Genomic DNA, 18,181 nt, shown 5'->3' with positions numbered 1-18,181 from the left:
GTAAACGGCATCCATTAGGTCAGCCAAAGAGGACAAATTCAATATGTCAATTTATATCTTAGGTGAATTCGTTGTAAGAAGCCAACAAACAATGACACCAAGGTCAACATAGGGGGAATTACTTGGACTTAACTGAATTAAAGAAATTATGAATTAATGGCAACTAACCACTTGTTTCTTCAGCCACTTTCATGTCATTAATTTATTTGCTTAATTCTATTAGTAAGTACAGGCAATTTCCCCTACTTTTTCCTTAGCATCTTTGTTTGTTAGCTTGTTATGATTAATAAAAATCAGGCCCCTCGGTTAACCCCCTTTCATCTCATGAATTCGTTATGTTGTGTACAAAGGTTCTGCAAAAGCTGTATTTCTATATTACTAAATTTTTTTAGATATATGTGTAACATATCAATTTTGCCTGCTTTAGATGTACTATTAGATGCAATTCACATAATTATGATATCATTTTTCATTGTTGAGTTACAGAGTTTGCAAACCTGAGAGCTTCGTGTTCTGAAAATTTTCTATTTTTGCCAATTTTTAATAAAAAAATTGATGACCTAAATAAAGAAATTCGAAACCAAGAGTTACTGGATTTGAAGTTTTTCGTTTAAATGTAACAAACCTAGTCACATTTGGTGCAGTGGTTGCCAAGAGAAACGAATTCTCCTTTTACATGTGTTTAGATGAGAGCACCCGAGCTAAAGCTTCCTCTTAAGCGTATTTACTCACTACTGCCCACAAACATTTTCACTCACATTAGAACTTTTGTTACAGTTCCAAACGTTCTTAAAGCAAGCACCATTAAGACAAAGCTCAATAAAGCAAATTGGGCCATTATTTATATGCTACGTCCAATTACTCAGATCAAAAGCAAAATGCCAGGTACTAGTGAATACCATAGATAACTTTAATACCCTACAATGCAGCGTCTTCCCAGTAAGAGCAATCAATGACCCCACAAACTGAACTAAGCCATTTGCAGAACCAGCCAGAAGTACTAACCATAATGGAATGCTGCAGGGCATGTAATTAAATAAACTAAGCCAGCTTGTCTAAGCGAATGGGGGCTCTCATGGAACATACCTGTCACGGGCAATATGCAATTGTAAATGGCCGACTGTCCAAACTCGTACAACCATGCAGCTGATGACGCAGGCACATATGTAACTTCACTTAGCACAGTGCTACTAGAACTGTTTGCATGACACAGCAGGAAAGCCATTTCGAACCACGAGGAACACAGAACCAAGTGCAACAAGATCACTTACGCCCGTTGGGACGACCTGCACAAAACTGCGGAAATGTCTTGGAGCACGAAGACCTATATAGCGGAGCTGTAAACCAAGCGGGCTTTCCAGATGCTGGCCTAACACTGTCTGGAGTCTCCCGAAAAAAAAAAAAAAAAACGCAGTGACATAACGCATGTGGCAGCCACCAGACCATGCAGCACCCCAACACTCCGATTAATGTTGCGCCACACAGCACTGTGGCTGCAACAAAGCGTCTGTGACAAGGCTGGCGTGGAGACATTAAGCATTTTTGCTCTCCTCTCGCCTGTCACTTGGATCCAACCTACCCTTCTGCAGCACGAAAGAAGCAGCCAAGCCACCAAGACACTCTCAGTTCCAAAGAAAAAAAGAAAGCACGTGTGTGTACGTGAGACAACCAGCGTGCATGCATTCTCCGTTTTCCTCAAGGTGCACGAGAAACAATGAAACAGGGGAGACACAAATTTTTCTCTAGGTTTCATAAGCAGCAGTTGAAAATTAAGAGCTAAACGAAAAGATTTTCAAGACGTGTGGCAACAAGCAACCTTACGAGCTTGTAAAAAACCCCGAGTACACAACCGTAAAGACAGAAATGACGGGGTACCAATGTCCTTACAAGAAGCATTTTCAAATTGTAGTAGACACCCACTAGCCTCAATCCGGCCGCATGCTGTGACGTAGGTGAGATAAAGTAAGCAGGAAACAAAGGGAACTATCAGACACGGCGCGACCTTTGCGGTATAAAAAAAAAGGCACGCACACATAAGACAAGCAAAAAGAGCGCGCCGGCTCGTGTTTGCGGTCCTCGCTGATTGCCTTGAGATACAACTGCCCGGGCTACCTTGCGACATCCAGGGGCAAATTACCTTTTGTTCTTCCTTTTCAGTGTGACGTCAGGGTCGCACGTGCCCAAAAATGTATGGGGAAAACTCTCCGGAGACATGCGTACATAAGCCGGCGTCACGAGCAGGCGTCATGGCAACATGGTACACGTTTCTTTCCTCCTCTCCCGAAACTTCTAAACTCGAGGACTAGTAACGCTAAACTAGCCAGCCTCTTGATAAACTTCCTACAAACGAACGATATCGATGCGCGCATTTCCGCTGCACGATCAGTACGAGAAGCTGCAGCACACTTATCTGCCGCTCAGTCAAATGAGCGGCACACAGACTAACCAGGTTATTAGGATGACCGCGTTCAAACAGTTGACACTACACGAAAGAAGAGAGAGAGGAAAAGAAAAGAAGCGACAGGTATTTAAGGGGGAAAATAAAAAGCTCGCTGTGTTGTACGAATGAGTAATACGTCTACAAGGAAGGAAAAAAGAAAAGTGGCTGTCAGGGGACTTATGAAGTTATTCGGGACTTACTTTTATTCGTTTCAATGACCTCGCGCTGCGGTTCGACTTGTACGTCACCTGTGAACGACACCGCTGATCGACAACTTCTGAGCGCTTGAGCAATCAGTACATTTCCTCCCTAGCAGGTGCTGAAATGTGGCGGAGTTGTTTCTGATAGCCCAAACCGAAGACTACACCCATTGCCGCGGAGCTCCTGACGAGGGGCATTTTTCGACGCTACGCGAAACCACACATTAAAGCACGAATAGCAGCAGGTGCAGGAATGTTGCCACTTTCGAGCAGACATAACTTCCACTTGTGCATAGTTATTTTCGCTTTCGCACGGCGTACGGTGCGTACGCATATACGCACGCAATCCGTAGTGGTGTCTGCACGTCACGCTTACCGCTGGTGAAAAAAAAAAAAAAAGGAGAGGAGATCAAAAGAAAAATGGGCCAAGAGATTGCAAGTGTTGGGCAACATGCAGTTTCCGTCCACGGCACAAAGCAACGTCCTCGTAAAACTGCCGCGCATCTGGTCTGGTGGTGATCTTCAGCGAAAGCAGAAATCGGGGACAAACAGCAAAAAACGGACGGCCTTCCCTAGAGGTAAAAAACGGTGGAATTGCAACATATTGACCTTGAAATATATTCCACGCACCCTCGATTCGCCATCATATGGGGGCTCAGTGGGATTTCGACAACGATGGAATCGATCTACGTGCTGTGTTCCCACGGAACGAATAGACGAGCCTAATAATATTTGAAGCCGAGTCGACGACGTCGCTTCGCGACGCACCGTCAAATACCGAAGTCCCCCACTAGAGCACCTTTCCCCCCCTCACCCTCCGACCACCACCGAGGTAAAAATATGCGGGTTAGGCCTATGAAACACCAAATAAATGAGCGATCTCGGCCTACTAGGGCTCTATGAGACGTACCTTACGTCGTGGCAAAGTTGATTAGTCCTGTAGAAAGCCCAGCGTTTAACTTTCATTAATGAAGGCCCTTTCCGCACCGCCACGGCTCCGTCAGCTGTACGGCTGCAACATCACAGATATGATGAAGTAAAAGCAAAATTTGTGGAGCCGACGTGAGCGCCACCATGTGCTTTTACCTTCTTTACAGCTACTTTGTTGTGAAAGCGTTTACGTGTCTTATACTACCAAATTCTTATAAATATCTGAATATACGCAAATAGTTGCAAGTAAGAACATGTGTTTGTATTTTAAAATTATAATTTTTTGTGCGTCGATTATTTTGACAGTAGATGACGCTAGCTGTTGTACTAATTCGAGGGAGACAGTTAGAATAGTGTATGAGTAGAATTAGGCAAATATTTAGGAATTCAAAAACTTCGCGGTGTAATAAGACTCTTTAAACTATGAGCAAAATTTGCGCTTTTATGACGCACAACATCTCATTTTATTACGGCGCATCAAAAAGAGCAATACTGAATGGATGAACGGCTCTGCATTGCCGAGATAACTTGCTTGCTATATTAAAACAAGAAAGTTATATGTGTAAGCATCAGCAAGCATTGCATTGTCCAGTTTAATAATGCTGCGACAACGTTCAGAATGTGCATCGGGTTTTGCGTGGCCTCCAAGACTAACGACGCGTGGTCGCCGTATTTTATATATATATATATATATATATATATATATATATATATATATATATATATATATATATATATATATATATATATATATATATATATATATTCGCTGACGATGTGCAATGACTTAAAAAACAAGCACACTTTTTTTTTTTTTTTGCTTACGCTTTGTGGCGTCATATCGCGGTTGCCACCGGCAAAAAGTTGGGTCACGTGCCGAAGCGGTCTGCGTTTGAACATGTGATACCATAGAGTTTCTCATTACATTATAGTGAGAAACTCTATGTGTGATACAGTCTGTGATACAGTCACAGAATACCTATACAGTTTCCTCTGAGAGAGTATGTTCGGTTCCTGATATTTAAAAACTAACTCGTGAGGGCGCGCAGTTTCTTACATCCTTCGGGGTCATTTTAGTCAGATTATATCTGTTTTCAACACAAGCAGAAAGAGTTAATCATGGGAACGGCCAGGGCTTAAAATAATGGGGGGGGAGGAGGCGAACAATTGATGGGGGCCCGGCCCACGCTTTCCTAGCTGAGAATCAGCTTTACATGTACAGATATATAGCCCCCTCCCCCGCCACGCTCACAGCTTACAAGCTGCCCATGCATTCGCGGCAGCTCCCCCCCCCCCCCCCCTTCAAGGAAAAGGAGACTTTATAAGCACTGGGGAAAGGAGTATAAAGGCTGTCCCATTTCCGGTGCCTCTTTCTGGTGCAACAGCTGTTAGACACACGATAGTCATCGCTGTAAGCGTAGCAGACGATAACCAGCGTCGCAGTCCGTTTTGGGATCACGGCCGCGACGACCTCACCGCCGCGTTCAAGTGTGGCTATAGAATAACCGCGTGGCAGTCGCGACGTCGGCATTTATTGCGTGAATCAGGTTAAGGGCCTAATCACAGATACTACAGGAAACGAACGGTTATATTTTTTTACAGCTAGCTAGGTGCGATAGCCACATGTGAGCAGAAAAGATACTCGTCGTCGTTGCCTGTCTGATTGTTGTTATGGCCTCCAGGGCAGGATTAAGAAAAATGAGGGCCCTGGGCTAATGTGCATGCAGGCCCCCTTTCCCTATATGACTCCCCTCTCCTGTCGCCTGCTACGCTACTGGAAATATGCCGTTTCATTTCAATTCCACCAAATTAAGAAGAACGAAGTGCGATCAATGGGCTTATTATTATTGTTACTATTACTATAGGGAAAACAACAAACTTGCTTGAAATGTGTGCTGTTGTAAACACCAACACATATGTTCACCTTGTGATTAATCTGCATTCTGTCTTCAGCAAAAGCTAGGCTTTAAGGAAAAGTTTAATGCACTCAAGACGAACAAGAATATAGAAAAGACAACCCAGCTCAGATGTCGATCCTTCTGAAGCTAGTCTTTGTTTGCATCACTAAGTTTAATCACGTGAGGAGACGCATGGTTGTATCCAAAACATTCTTTATTAAAATTCAAGCATCAGACTGCAGTAATCATTATACACGTTACTCTATAAATATGCAATAGATATATACAATGCTTAAGGCAATACAAACAACATAAAATTCACTAGAATGCAGATGAAAATTACCAACTGTAATTACAAAACATTACCTGAAAATATTTTCGTTAAAGGTAAGACAAGCAAGGACGACACCAAATAAACGTGGCACTATCAAAAACAACAAAAATACAGTTCTTTATAAGCACACTAAATATCACAAGAAGAACAAACAAGAGACGAACAACGAAGTTTTGCATATCTTGAATTACACTGCTCAGCGTTTCATTGGCAACGTGGAGGCTGGGAGGCGACACAATGAACTTATTGGAACTATTCATGTATAGCGCAAACAGTCCTCTTTTAAAATGGTATCTTTCACGCCTTCGCTTTGGCAAAATCAGATATAGTCTGTTCGAAGGATAGATTGCGGAGGAGGTCACTTTCGATGGACATGATAGCAAGCGAGTTCACCTTGTCATCAAGGAGGCTCGAAGAAAGGTTCGGAAACACATCAATCAGCTTTCTTTCGTGCAGCAACTTCATTATTCCCAGGGGACTCGTGTCCTGGCATACAGAGTTGTGCAGAAAGTCCACAAACTGAACGATTTCAGCGGAAAATGCTGGCTCCAAATCATTTTTGTAAGTTTTCACCAACTTCTCAGCCTGCTGTGCCAGAGAGGGCTCGTGCCCAACTTCTGTCAGCAATTTTAAGAATCCGAACCTTTTGCAGAGTTCAGTGTAGGCAGCCTTTCGCACTCGCACAGCAGTGCCTAGACTGTCAAGTACAACATTGTAGGGCTCTACGATAAATTGTTCTCTACCTTGTAGCGCACTATCGTTTTTTCTGTCCGGCTGCTTACTCAAAACGATGCGTTTGCCCTCATCCTGATAACATTGATTGGTACTTAGCGTGCGCGCTCTCACTTCGAAGGTATCAAAGAGAGGGCACAAAGAATTAACAAAGCCTTCTAGAGAGCTCAGCAGGTTTACAGCAGTTGAAATGTCATTATAGGCCTGGTTTCTGAAGTGCTATGCTCGTTTTGTCAAAGCGCTCCAAGATTTCACTCCAGAAAATCGCCATGAATGCAGTCTCTAGTTTTGTCATTTTCTTGAAGAGAGAGTGCAGTTCCTAGTGTCACTGTTTTCTTCCTCGTTCTTTGATATAGCTTCAAGGCAACACAAGACTGCATTGAAATTTTTCAGAATGGCCTTACATGATTCTGCGTGTCTTGACCACGTGGTCTCAGAGAGACTATTCAAAATAAGCTGCTCGCCAGTTCCGCCCAGGCTGTCCAAAAGATACCTCCATCGCTTAGGTGAGGCAGCAAAGAACGCATATAGTCTCTGAATTAGGGAAAAATTTGACCACCTCAAGGCAACTGTCAATGCTACAAGCACCAACTAAGTTCAGTGAATGATCAGCACACGGGACGTAGACTGCCAATTCGTTCAGGTGTTTGATTTCAGCTTGCAGTCCTTTGTATTTTCCTGACATATTACTCGCATTATCATAACCTTGGCCCCTACAATCATCAATTGAGATGCTATTGGTTGTCAAGAGGGACATCACGGTATCGAAAAGATACAAGCTTGTATGCGATTTAATTGGAACCAATCCAAGAAAGCGTTCGAACACTTTCCCATTTAGATATTACCATAAAACAACTGACAGCTGATCAACTTGAGTAACGTCTGGAGTCGACTCAACAATTAAAGAGAAGTATTTTGAGCGTTTCCCTTCGTCAATGAGACATTCCTTAACAGCCTTTGGCCATATGCTCGATAAATTCATCACAAATGGTTTTTGACAAATACGACGGGCGAACTTTTCCTTTGTTCCCGTAGCGTTTGATGTGCTCTTCTAGAGAGGGATCAAGCTTGGCAATGGCCTCAAGCACTCCTATATAATTGCCATTTCTCGGTGAACCAAAAATCTCCTGAACCCGCCGTGGTTGCTCAGTGGCTATGGTGTTGGGCTGCTGAGCACGAGCTCGCGGGATCGAATCCCGGCCACGACGGCCGCATTTCGAAGGGGGCGAAATGCAAAAACACCCGTGTGCTTAGATTTAGGTGCACGTTAAAGAACCCCAGGTGGTCGAAATTTCGGGAGTCCCCCACAACGGCGTGCCTCATAATCAGAAAGTGGTTTTGGCACGTAAAACCCCATAATTTAATTTAATTTTAGATCTCTTCACTGCCCCTAAACGCTAGGTTGCGCTCAGCTAGAAGCTTAACTACAACGACTACGAGCTTCAACACCTCTATCCAGTAAGCGGTTTCAGTGACAAGATGCTTAACCAGCTCCTTGTCAATTGTGCTGCTCGAGTTAGAGCGGGCGAGCCATGCTGCCACGTAGTTCCGGTGCTCGACGCTATTTTCATGTGTGCAAACCTTTTCTTCTGCTCTTTTCCAATCAGAAAAGCCGTGCGTGGTGAAAGTACTGGGGTTGTTTGAAATCGAAAATAGTTTGCACATGAAACAGTAAACAGAATCTTTGGACTCCGAGTACATTAACCAGTGTCACTTGTATGCCTCCCCATCTACAGCCTTTCGCACGAAAAGATGAGGTGACATATAGCGTTTCTGAGTTTTGTATTGCCTTTCGGAAGACAGAAAATTTTCTGCCCGATTTTGAAAATACAATTGCCCTTTCTCAAGGCATACACTCCGAAAGCTGTCAGCAATAACGTTTGTCCACTTAGCAGGGTCCCTTCGGAGAATCTTGCAACGTACCTCTTTCTGCGGGGGCGTCTGTGCTTCTCTGTTGCCACAATGAGAAGCCATCTCATTCGTCCCCTCGAGGCACACTTTGTGGGTGGGAACATGATTATTTGAAGCCAAACTAACAGGAAACAAGTGAGTCGGTTCTTGGAGTGATGTTTCCTGGCGCTCGTCAGTAGAAGGAGGCTCATCGGGGAGGTTTGGCACCTGTTGATCAGCAGTAGTAGAAATCGGGCGTGGTGGACCGGACACCTGGAGCTCTGTGGCAGGGGCCCGGCCGAGTAGCATAGACGTTGCTGACTTATAGGAACAGGACAGGGCTCGGTTAGTGTCAGTTGCTCAGAAATATGGACAACCGAGGTTGGCATCATTTTCACAGGATCCAGACAACCAAGATGAGTCAAACCTTGCTAGTTGCCAGAAAACCGTGGTGATGGAGTTGGCAAGTCCTCCACAGAAGCATAGTCAGTACTATTGGGAGTTTGATGCGGACTCTAGGTATAGTGATCATACTGCTCCGCAGAAGCTGCATTGAGTAGGTACTTTGTCATCTTTGGTAGCTTCTTTTCACGCTCTTCTCTTTCTAACTTCGCCTTTGGTTTAGACGCACGACTTTGATGCTTCCGACCGAGCCTTTTCGCATCAATGGATGCTATTTAATTGTTCACCGGGCACTTGGTCAGTCCGACGCAACCGCAGCTGTCCAACGGTGGCCGTCCCGATGACTGACGCACACTGCCTGGATGGTCCATGGCTGGCCGAGAGGGGTGCGTCCCCCGGGAGCTCTTCGGCGGGCGGGCTTATGCAAGCTTAACCGGCGGTTCGGGGCTGAATCGCAGCCCGCCATTAACTTCCTTTTATAGACGCGAGCCGCGTCTGTCTGTTACTAGCGCCAAAGCAGGCGTTCACATACGCATAGAGTTCCTTGTACAAGTTCCCTCCTTCTCCGTACAAACCCACTCCTCCCGTTCCGGTCCCGTCTTCCTATGCGCTAGGAGCAATCGTCTGTTTTATGATGTTCTCGATTTTTCTTTCGCCCCGTCGATTCCGAGCGCGAGAACGAAAGGGAGAGGGCGACTCCTAGCGTGGGCGAAGTTACGCGCCCTCCGTCGCCTCTGAGTCATCTTTTTCTACTTCTTTCTGGAAAGTTCGGCGGCCATGGTCTGACCTATACTTTTTCTGTCGAGCGCGCGCGAGGGTGCGCAGCCACTAGGCAGGAATGGGCCCTCGAGACAGGCCTTTGTGTCCAGCTCTCCAACTTCCCCCTTCACTTTTCCACAACCCTAGCCCGTACAGTGAACATTCCAAGCCCCACGGAACTCGGACAAAAGCACCGTGTGACGTCTTCTTTCCTTTCCTGCCTAGACTCTGCCATCAGACTCATCATCATCTACTATCGGACTCATCCTCCCCCGCCCAAATTACCATCACGGTAAAGAAAAGTCGAATGGGAGGCACTGTTCGGTGCTGCTGCACATCCTTTCTATGAGGACAGCGGCGGAACTATTTGAGAGGTGGAGGCTGGCGTGGTGGTGACGAGGGGCAAGGAAGATTTAGGTCCTCATCCCACATTACATGTTTTAGGTGTATTCCCCTTGCCACTCCACTCCAGACATCACTGGACAAACGGACTGACAGGAAACCACGAAAACTCTTCCAAGCAAATGCACCTCGCTTCGTAAGAAAGAGGGCCCCGCCGGGGTGGCGGGGGATTCCTGTTTTTGCAGCTCGACAAGCTCTCCCCAAATGATCAGGCTAAACGCATGCTGTTACATTAGGCGGGGGGCCCCGTCTGCTCGTTCTGGTTTTCTCGCTTCATACATGTCGCTCGAAGTTCCGTTGCCCATGGTTCCAGATACTAATTAAGCAGGTTAGAATAAATGGGCCCCCTTCTCCTACTGTCCGAGGTGAGTCCCTATATAGGCTGCAGCCCCCTTAGCCTCCCCCCCCCTTAATCCAGCGCTGATGGCCTCGTCTCAAACAAAAGCTAAAAGCTCTTCACCAGCGATCAAGCGTGGACGTTAGCCACCTTGAGAGCAGCTAGGAAACCAAGGTGAATGACGCATGCACTACTCTGATATTGCGTGCATGCATGCACCAATATGCATGTAGAATTATTAGCTAGGCGGTTTTAGCGAGTCCGGTATTCCGCTAAACGCAGGAAGATAGGGCGAAATACCGACCCAGGAAGCAAGCGTCGGCTACAGGCGTTCCAGACTCGGCTTGAACCAGCTTGGCCCGGCTAGCGCTAAGTTAAGCTCCAAATTAGACGTCTTCAAGACTTCTGCTGTAAGATCTAATGAAGACATAAAGGCTGTAGTACGTTTTTAAAGTCGATCTCCAAGTCTTACAAACAAAATTTGCGCGCATTTTTTTTTTTTACCTCCAGCTTGCAACAATTCGTTCGACATCCGTCGTTCGACAACACCATCGGTGGAATGATTACATCGGTTTGTTATCGTCATATAACAGCGCTCCGCAAAATACAATAATCAAGCAGTGTACTGCAAGGCTTATGCACAAGACTATTTCGCAAAGAACACTGTCGGCGACAGCGCGCGTATCAATATCTCCCAATTTAAATTTACCGTGTCATCTGAAACTAAAGCCAGTCCAAATTTTCGTGTGTACTTGATCACAATACAACAAAAACTTTCAATAAAGCTTTCTAAAGGTATTCCTTAATTTGAAAAAAGTTTGAATAAAATATTTGAATGAAGATTTACAAGCTAATATAACATTTGGTGGTGCAACAACAGGTGCGCTACTGTGGCTTGGCCGCTTGACCGCGTTTTTTAACGTGCTCAGCGGGTTTGGTCCGTGCCTTCCATCGTGGTCCGTGCCCGCATCGCCTGCTCTGTGTCTCTGGGTTAAAGGTGCAGCTTCATTTGGTTAAGTGATCGAAATTTTTACCTCATTTGAAAGCTCTGTTGCGCGATTTTAACGCTGTGACCAACTTTTTTTTTTGTTCACATCAATTAATGCATGTCGGTTATTGTTTCGAATTTCCTTGCGGCATGTCCAATGTCGCGGATACAACTTAAAGGGACTCTAAACGCAAAATACTAAGTCAAGCTGAAGTGATAGATTAGTGCTCGAGAATCTCTAAGGTGTCAATATTATCGCGAACGGATTTTTAATAATTTAGAAATTGAGGTAAATGCAGGACATGATTCGAGACTCCTCCGGGGACACTCAAGCACTTGCCCGATGACAAAAGCACTCCTCACTTAAATTCTGTCACTACTGCTCAACTACTCGTTGCTAAAAACATCCTTTCTATTATAAGATGAAGTAACTTGTTGCTTGTCCTGTTCTATTTTATTAAAAAAAAACTCATTGAAATTGCCGTTGACAAGACGCGGGTGGTCGGAAGGTTTCGTTTGCTCTCGACTCAGCGCCGCCCGCGCTTTCGCGTTTCTGTAGTTTCGTTATCGCGTAGTGCTGCGCTGGTTTTGCTGACTCGCGAAACTCGCACGAACTGCTAGTAGCAGAGAATTCAACTTCCATTTCATGTCGCGGGATGCCCGAACGGTCCACGCCACTTGAGCAAAAATCAGCTGCAGCGGCGAATCCACCGCTCTGTTGGTTCTGTCTTGACTCGGTAACGCCGTCTGTCGGGCGCCGTTTTACTCGCCGACGGCAGGAAGCAAATGGTGGTGATGACGTATGCAACGTCACCGCTCCCCCGTTTGGTGGCGGGAAATTTAAATTTCAACAAAGGCATTCAGACCTTTCAGATGCAATTTTCTCGTAAACTAAGTCATTTCTTGGCACAAAACAAGCGTTGCCAGGTTTCTGGGATGGTATTTAAACAGTCCACGCCGACTTGGTAGTTGCCTTTAGTGTCGCTTTAATATAACTCGTCTAGTTGATATTACATTTTGATTAATGTAAGTTCACTCAATGTCGTCAGTATCGATTCTCCGTGTTAAAAATGTTACATCGGGAAACGATTCTCGCCGAGTCCCCACGTAGTTTCCTCATGGCCTAAAATCGGCTACTTTTTAAGCTAGCGCTGTTATTATATAAACGCGAGCTATACCGTTTATTGACATGTATTACTTCGTTGACAGTCTGAAAACTGCATCACGATGGGAATAATATATCTGCGTCCCTCTGACTAATTGCACCAACACGTCAGCACTTACATTCACGGTGTCCACTGCATTCATTTTTTTTTGTCACTTTGATTTTCACATTACAGAAAACTTTGCAAATTTTTTAATCCCATACCCTTGCTGGCTAGTAACGGGACCAATTGTTCAATGTACCTACATAGTTCAGCAACAGTTACAAAAGGAAAACAAAACTATAGACATTAGGAAGCGAAAAAGGAGAACAAAGTAAGTCTTCATGTGAACATTGTTGTCGCCCGTTGTATAAATACACTTCGATGCATTTTTTTAGCATGCATGGCCTTGGAACAGCTAAAGTTTGACACCCTGCCCAATAGAAGCACTCCTTTTCTTCTTACCTTTCCTTCCTTCCTTTTCATTCCCCTCCTCCTCCGGACTGATGTTGCCCGGTGGAGCGAGGCAAGCGTTTCAGCAAAAAATACGAACCACAGTGGTATAGTCTCGAGCCAGGTTGCACCAACTTGAGACTACTAGTTCCCAAGAGCTTGGGACACCAGGATCGAACCTGCGCAGCAGTATAGGAGCATAGTTATGCATGCCAAAGGTGTGTCTTGCGCCATGTTATTAGCTACTGTCCAAGCTGTCAAAATGTTCATGATTCCCGTCTGTCTCTTGTAAGTGCTTTTAGACACTTGCGTACTAATGAAAGACATGGGAAGACTGAAGACTTCCTCGAAAAGTGCGCCAACTTGGACTTTGCGTTCCTCAAGGGTTTATTTGAGCAGCTTGAGGATGGCATATACTATTGAGGGGCTGCTGGGCGCAAAGGAAGAGGAACGTCTTCGCAGTGATTGAGCAGCTAGACAAATCCATGCTCTTTCTGACTCTCAGCATGTCAGAGCTCCACGATGATCGTGAGCGACTACTCTGACTCATTGAGAGAATCAAAGAGCTGGTCAATGCGCACCAGTGCAGGGTTGACATCGTAACCAGCTACTTGTAAAATGATATTAATTAGTGGCTTTAACGCCAAAGTTACAATTAATATACACACTTTTAAGAATGCCATCCGTTCTTGATATATTTATCGACACAAATTTGCCTATATTCTCTCCGATACTGAAACCTTGCGTGCAAGCAGCGCTGGAAGCACCGCCCACGTTTTGCTTGATGCTTTCAAAACTTAGAAGCCCATTTCACGGGGATCCCGTGAGTGCTGCCATGTATGATCACATGGAGACACATCCATTGCTTGCCTCAGACCCCTGGTGTAGCTCTGCAAACATCCCCTTCGGTGGATATCGCAGAGGCTGACTGGGTGGATGACATGTAGCTTTGGCCTCAGCTTCAGAGGAAATGTATGTGCTTTGGAAGCTCATTACGCTTTTGATAAATGGCGCAAGCAGTGTACACGGTGTTTGTACTAAAATAGGGCTAAAAATGTATTCGCTGTTCAAACTTTTCCACTTATTATAAATCGAATCAAGATCAGTGTGTTTTGGTCTTCATTCTTTATTTGACAAATACTTTGAAGCAGTGGCTTTTCACATTTCTTGCTCAGCTAAGTTCTCAGGTGCGGTCACTATCTCATTGTTGATTTCCTGCCTGATCGCTCGCGGGTGTGCTCAGCTGCGAACTACTTGTTCTTGCAGGGCACAAGGCTTGGGACGTAGATGGTCTGTACTTTGTAATATGTATAGCTTAACTGTAGCAAAGAGTTAATCGCTAATCACTTGCTTGCTCCTGTGGACTGTCAGGAAACACTCAGCTTCGAACATTCGTGTGCTGTCAGTGAGGTCATCGTCACTGTGCTTAGGCACATTGATTCAAGTGTGCGTCCATTCACTTATCCTTGGTACGTTGGCTATAGAGTGGGCGTAAGCTAGCGTGTGAATTGGGGCGGATGTATGTATAGATAATGATGCGAGAAACTTGAAGTTTGGAGAAATAATAAAACACACAAACGGGATGTCTGTGTGTTTTTTGTTTTACTTCACACCGAAGCAAGAGAGATGCACTTCTTCGTCTGCTTGTTCCCACGGTCGTACAGTCACGTGCGCAGGTACGGAAACTGCCATTTTCTACCGTGTTGCAGTGCGTGATCATGCTCTGCAATCCAACGTTTATAGATCTGCGATCTGCTTGTTCTGCCTCAGTATTCGTGGAGCACTGAATTATACGACTAGTCAGGTATCTTTGTGCATAGCAGGCAAAATCGTGCACTGCACGAACGAGACAACAGCTCGCACGCGACGCAGTCAGCGAAACTGCGTAGCAAAAAAAAAAAAAAAAAAGAAACGAGAAAAAAAAACCATTGGGGCGGGACTGTGACATATGCGTCACATGATCCTCAAGGTCCGGTATGGGAGAACGCAGGGAAGAAATTTCGCTTGTGGAGGCTAGATGGGGCGAGTGGAGAAAGCGTTTTACTTGGCAGTGGAGCCCGCCTGCTGCAATCATGGGTTCGCGGCACTGAAATATTTCTATCTCAGCTATTAATGAACTGATTTGAAAAATTTTTGCGGCAGAGCGCTCCCTAGAGGACATGTAGCAACTTGCAGCATACGACCAAAATTTGCTATGGGGCCTGGTGAGGGGCCCTTTAATATGCCAGTCACTATTTTTGCAGTCAGCTATTGCACACGTCTTCACTCCACGCACATTTTGAAGCAAGAATGGCATACAGTGTGTAAGCGAAAACCCAGTTGCACTTCCGACAGCTTGTCGCACAGAAGCAAGGCAGAAGCGGTAATGGTTTCGTATTCATGCGCTTTCTCTGAGGCAACGTGTTGCCGAAATCGCCATCTTGTTTCTCTACACTCTTAAAACAGTTGCACCCTTTGGGGTGTATATTTCTCCTACAACAATAATCATCATCTGCTTTGCTTGTGTTTCCTTTCTTAAAAACGCTGTGCTCGCTACTTTCGTGTCGAGAATGCTATATGTCACGCTCATAACACGCATGCCATTCGTGACCTCGAAGTACCAGGTTCGCAGTGTTAAAGAAAGGAAATGCGGGCACGACAGATGACTATTATCTTTGTGAGACACGAAGCGCCCCAAAGGATGTCAACTTTTTTTATGGGTGTAGAGCAAACTGCTCCGCGAAAAGCGTGTACACTCTTTAAAATGTTTACACTCTTTAGGTTGTATCTTGTTCCCCAACAATGGCCATCTTTTGCCCGCTTTTCCTTAAATTTTCTTTAATGCTGCGAGCCCGGTACTTCCTAGTCACAAACATCTGGTGCGTTATCAGCAAGACACATCATTCTCTACAGGATGCTTTTTCAAGACAGGAAATGCAAGCAAGGCAGATGACGATTATCGTTGTGAGACAAGATAAGCTCCAAAGGGTGTAAACTTTTTAAAGAGTGTCTGTAGGTCCTGATGAATGGAATGAAACAGTCCCACACCTTTCCATCCGGCATCAGAACACTCTTGTGCTAGTGCAATACAGAGGAGTCAAAATACACTCTCCTTTACATAATAAAGCTTACACTAAGGAAGTTATGACCTTTGCAGCGTAATGTGTCCCCAAACAATAATCGTCATCTGCCATGCTTGCATTTCATTGCTTGAAAAATCTGCACTCACTACCTTGCTCACTACTTTCCTGTTGGGAATACTATATGTCACGCTAATAAGGCGCATGCATGGACTAAGGAAAAAGTTTGGAGAGTGCATTACGTGACACAGCCGGCCTTGGCAAGCGAACACTCTGTGAAGCCCACACATTTGTTCAGTGGCGGCGCAACATGTGACCTTGCGTTGAGATCACGGCGCAAGAATTGAGATTTGCAGAGACATTCGGTTCTCAGTAGCTATGCTAGGAGTTTGTATTCGGTGTGCGCGTGTTCAGCTGCTCTGCCGTGGCACTGCCTGCAGAGTGGGAACGCTAAAACCAACTGCGCACTTTAACGTGCGATCACATGTTGGGTTGACAGGTTGGGCTTCAGTTGCGTTGCATGATGCTACATCCCAACTTTTTCCTTCCTCCCTGCACATGTGTCGTATGATGATCTGGAACCAAGCGCGCAGCATTAAGGAAAGGAAATGAGCGCAAGATAGACGATAAAGGGTGCCTACTCTTTAGAGTGTATATGTACAGCTGTCTGATGCATGCACGCCAATCACTTGCTACTAGTCGCAGGGATCGATCGCTATGCGCTTGGAAAACTGTACCGGCACATTGGCCGAGAAGCCTGTTGTGCTGAATGTGGCCATGCCAGGTGGGTTCCCTAGGAGTCTTTTGCTCCGATGAATTTAGTGAGGAGTCTTTTGCTTCAGTAAATTAAGGCCATAATTCTTAAAGAAAAATTCTTGCAAATGGCAAAATTTCAAGCAAGTAATATATCAATCAAGTTTACAACTCTGTAACTCATATGTAAAAGACGTTATCACAGTTATGTAAACAGCATCTAATAATAAATTTAAAGCAGACAAAATTGCTGCATTATATGCTGCTCTCAAATATGTTATTTTAATTTGTGAGTATAGACTTTTGCAAAAGCCTCGTTAACATTTTTTTATAGTTTCTTGTAAGTTGTAAATTCATATACCACATTTGTCTGCTAGAGATGCTCTAACAGGTGTGGAATGCAGAACACCGACATTTTTTGTGCATATCTACTTACAGATGTGTAAACTTTGTGCTTCAATATTTTTTTAAACCTTCAACAATGCGACAATTCTTGTTAAAAAAAATGAGGTACTAAAATTTTTTTTCTGCTATATGTAGTTGCTGCAATTCAATTTCCTCTTTCAAATGCAACAACTTTCATTGAAATCAATCCAGCAGTTGTCTCATTAAATCATTTCTGCATTTTACATGCATCTGAACTGAGAAATCGGAAGTTGGCCCCAAGCTAAAGCTTCTAATTACCTCCCTGCCTCAGAAGTGTAATCAGCGCTTTTAGTCTGGAATGAAACTAATTGCAGAGAAGCCGACACACACATTATTTAGTTGTTCATTTTTCCTCATGATTTCAAGTTTTCACTGTCCTAAAGTGACTATGCTTCTCAAACTGCAGGGAGAAAGGAAATTCACCGATCAGGTTTAGTGGCATTCCCCACTGGAAATTTTGTATTTTGGTTAGCCTAATGAACAGTATACCATAGCAGTACATACTTATAGGACTTCAGGCATTCTTCCAAATCCTCGAGTAAATGGTGGAATAAATTTCTCTGCGCAGCCACACTGATTGTTTGGGAAAACAGGTTTGTCTCTGTGGTGACAAGCCAATTAAAGGTGGGTAGCTATATGTTGAGACTGTGTATGTCAACATGTTGCCTGATCTTTGTAAATTGATGGAGCGATGCTCTGACAATGTTCCCAACGCTTAGTGCCGCAAAGTTGAAAGCCATGGAGACATAGTGTAAATCATACTTCAGGGCACATACGCAGTGATGATGCAACAAAAGGCTGATGTTACCGTTTATTAATGTTACTTGAGTCATTGCTTGTGAATGTACTAGTGCCCAGCCTTGAGTGCACATGCATTTAATGTTTTTACTTTTAGATGACGTTTATGACTGGGCACACTGATTGGATTATGATATCACAGAGGAGTCATGTTGCTATATAGTAGAAAAACTTCTCAGAGGAAAGGAAGGATCCAGTTCTCTATGAGAAACTTCCACTGATGCACATGTATAAG

General features: G+C 44.6%; 1 protein-coding gene across 2 annotated transcripts in view; it reads right to left on the bottom strand.

Annotated features, from left to right (window-relative positions):
• Nucleotides 1–3,685, bottom strand: part of Cpr (Cytochrome P450 reductase) — a 37,417-nt gene extending 33,732 nt beyond the window's left edge. For both annotated transcript variants that reach the window (XM_075684871.1, XM_075684872.1), the window contains exon 1: nucleotides 3,551–3,685. The gene's annotated coding sequence lies outside the window, so the exon portion shown is untranslated. The remainder of the gene's footprint in view (nucleotides 1–3,550) is intronic.
• Nucleotides 3,686–18,181: the final 14,496 nt, after the last annotated feature.

The sequence above is a fragment of the Dermacentor variabilis genome, chromosome 3, assembly GCF_050947875.1.
Source record: "Dermacentor variabilis isolate Ectoservices chromosome 3, ASM5094787v1, whole genome shotgun sequence".
Taxonomy (NCBI): Eukaryota; Metazoa; Arthropoda; class Arachnida; order Ixodida; family Ixodidae; genus Dermacentor; species Dermacentor variabilis.
The sequence above is the reverse complement of the archived record's forward strand: the minus strand, read 5'-3'. Positions and strand labels throughout refer to the sequence as shown.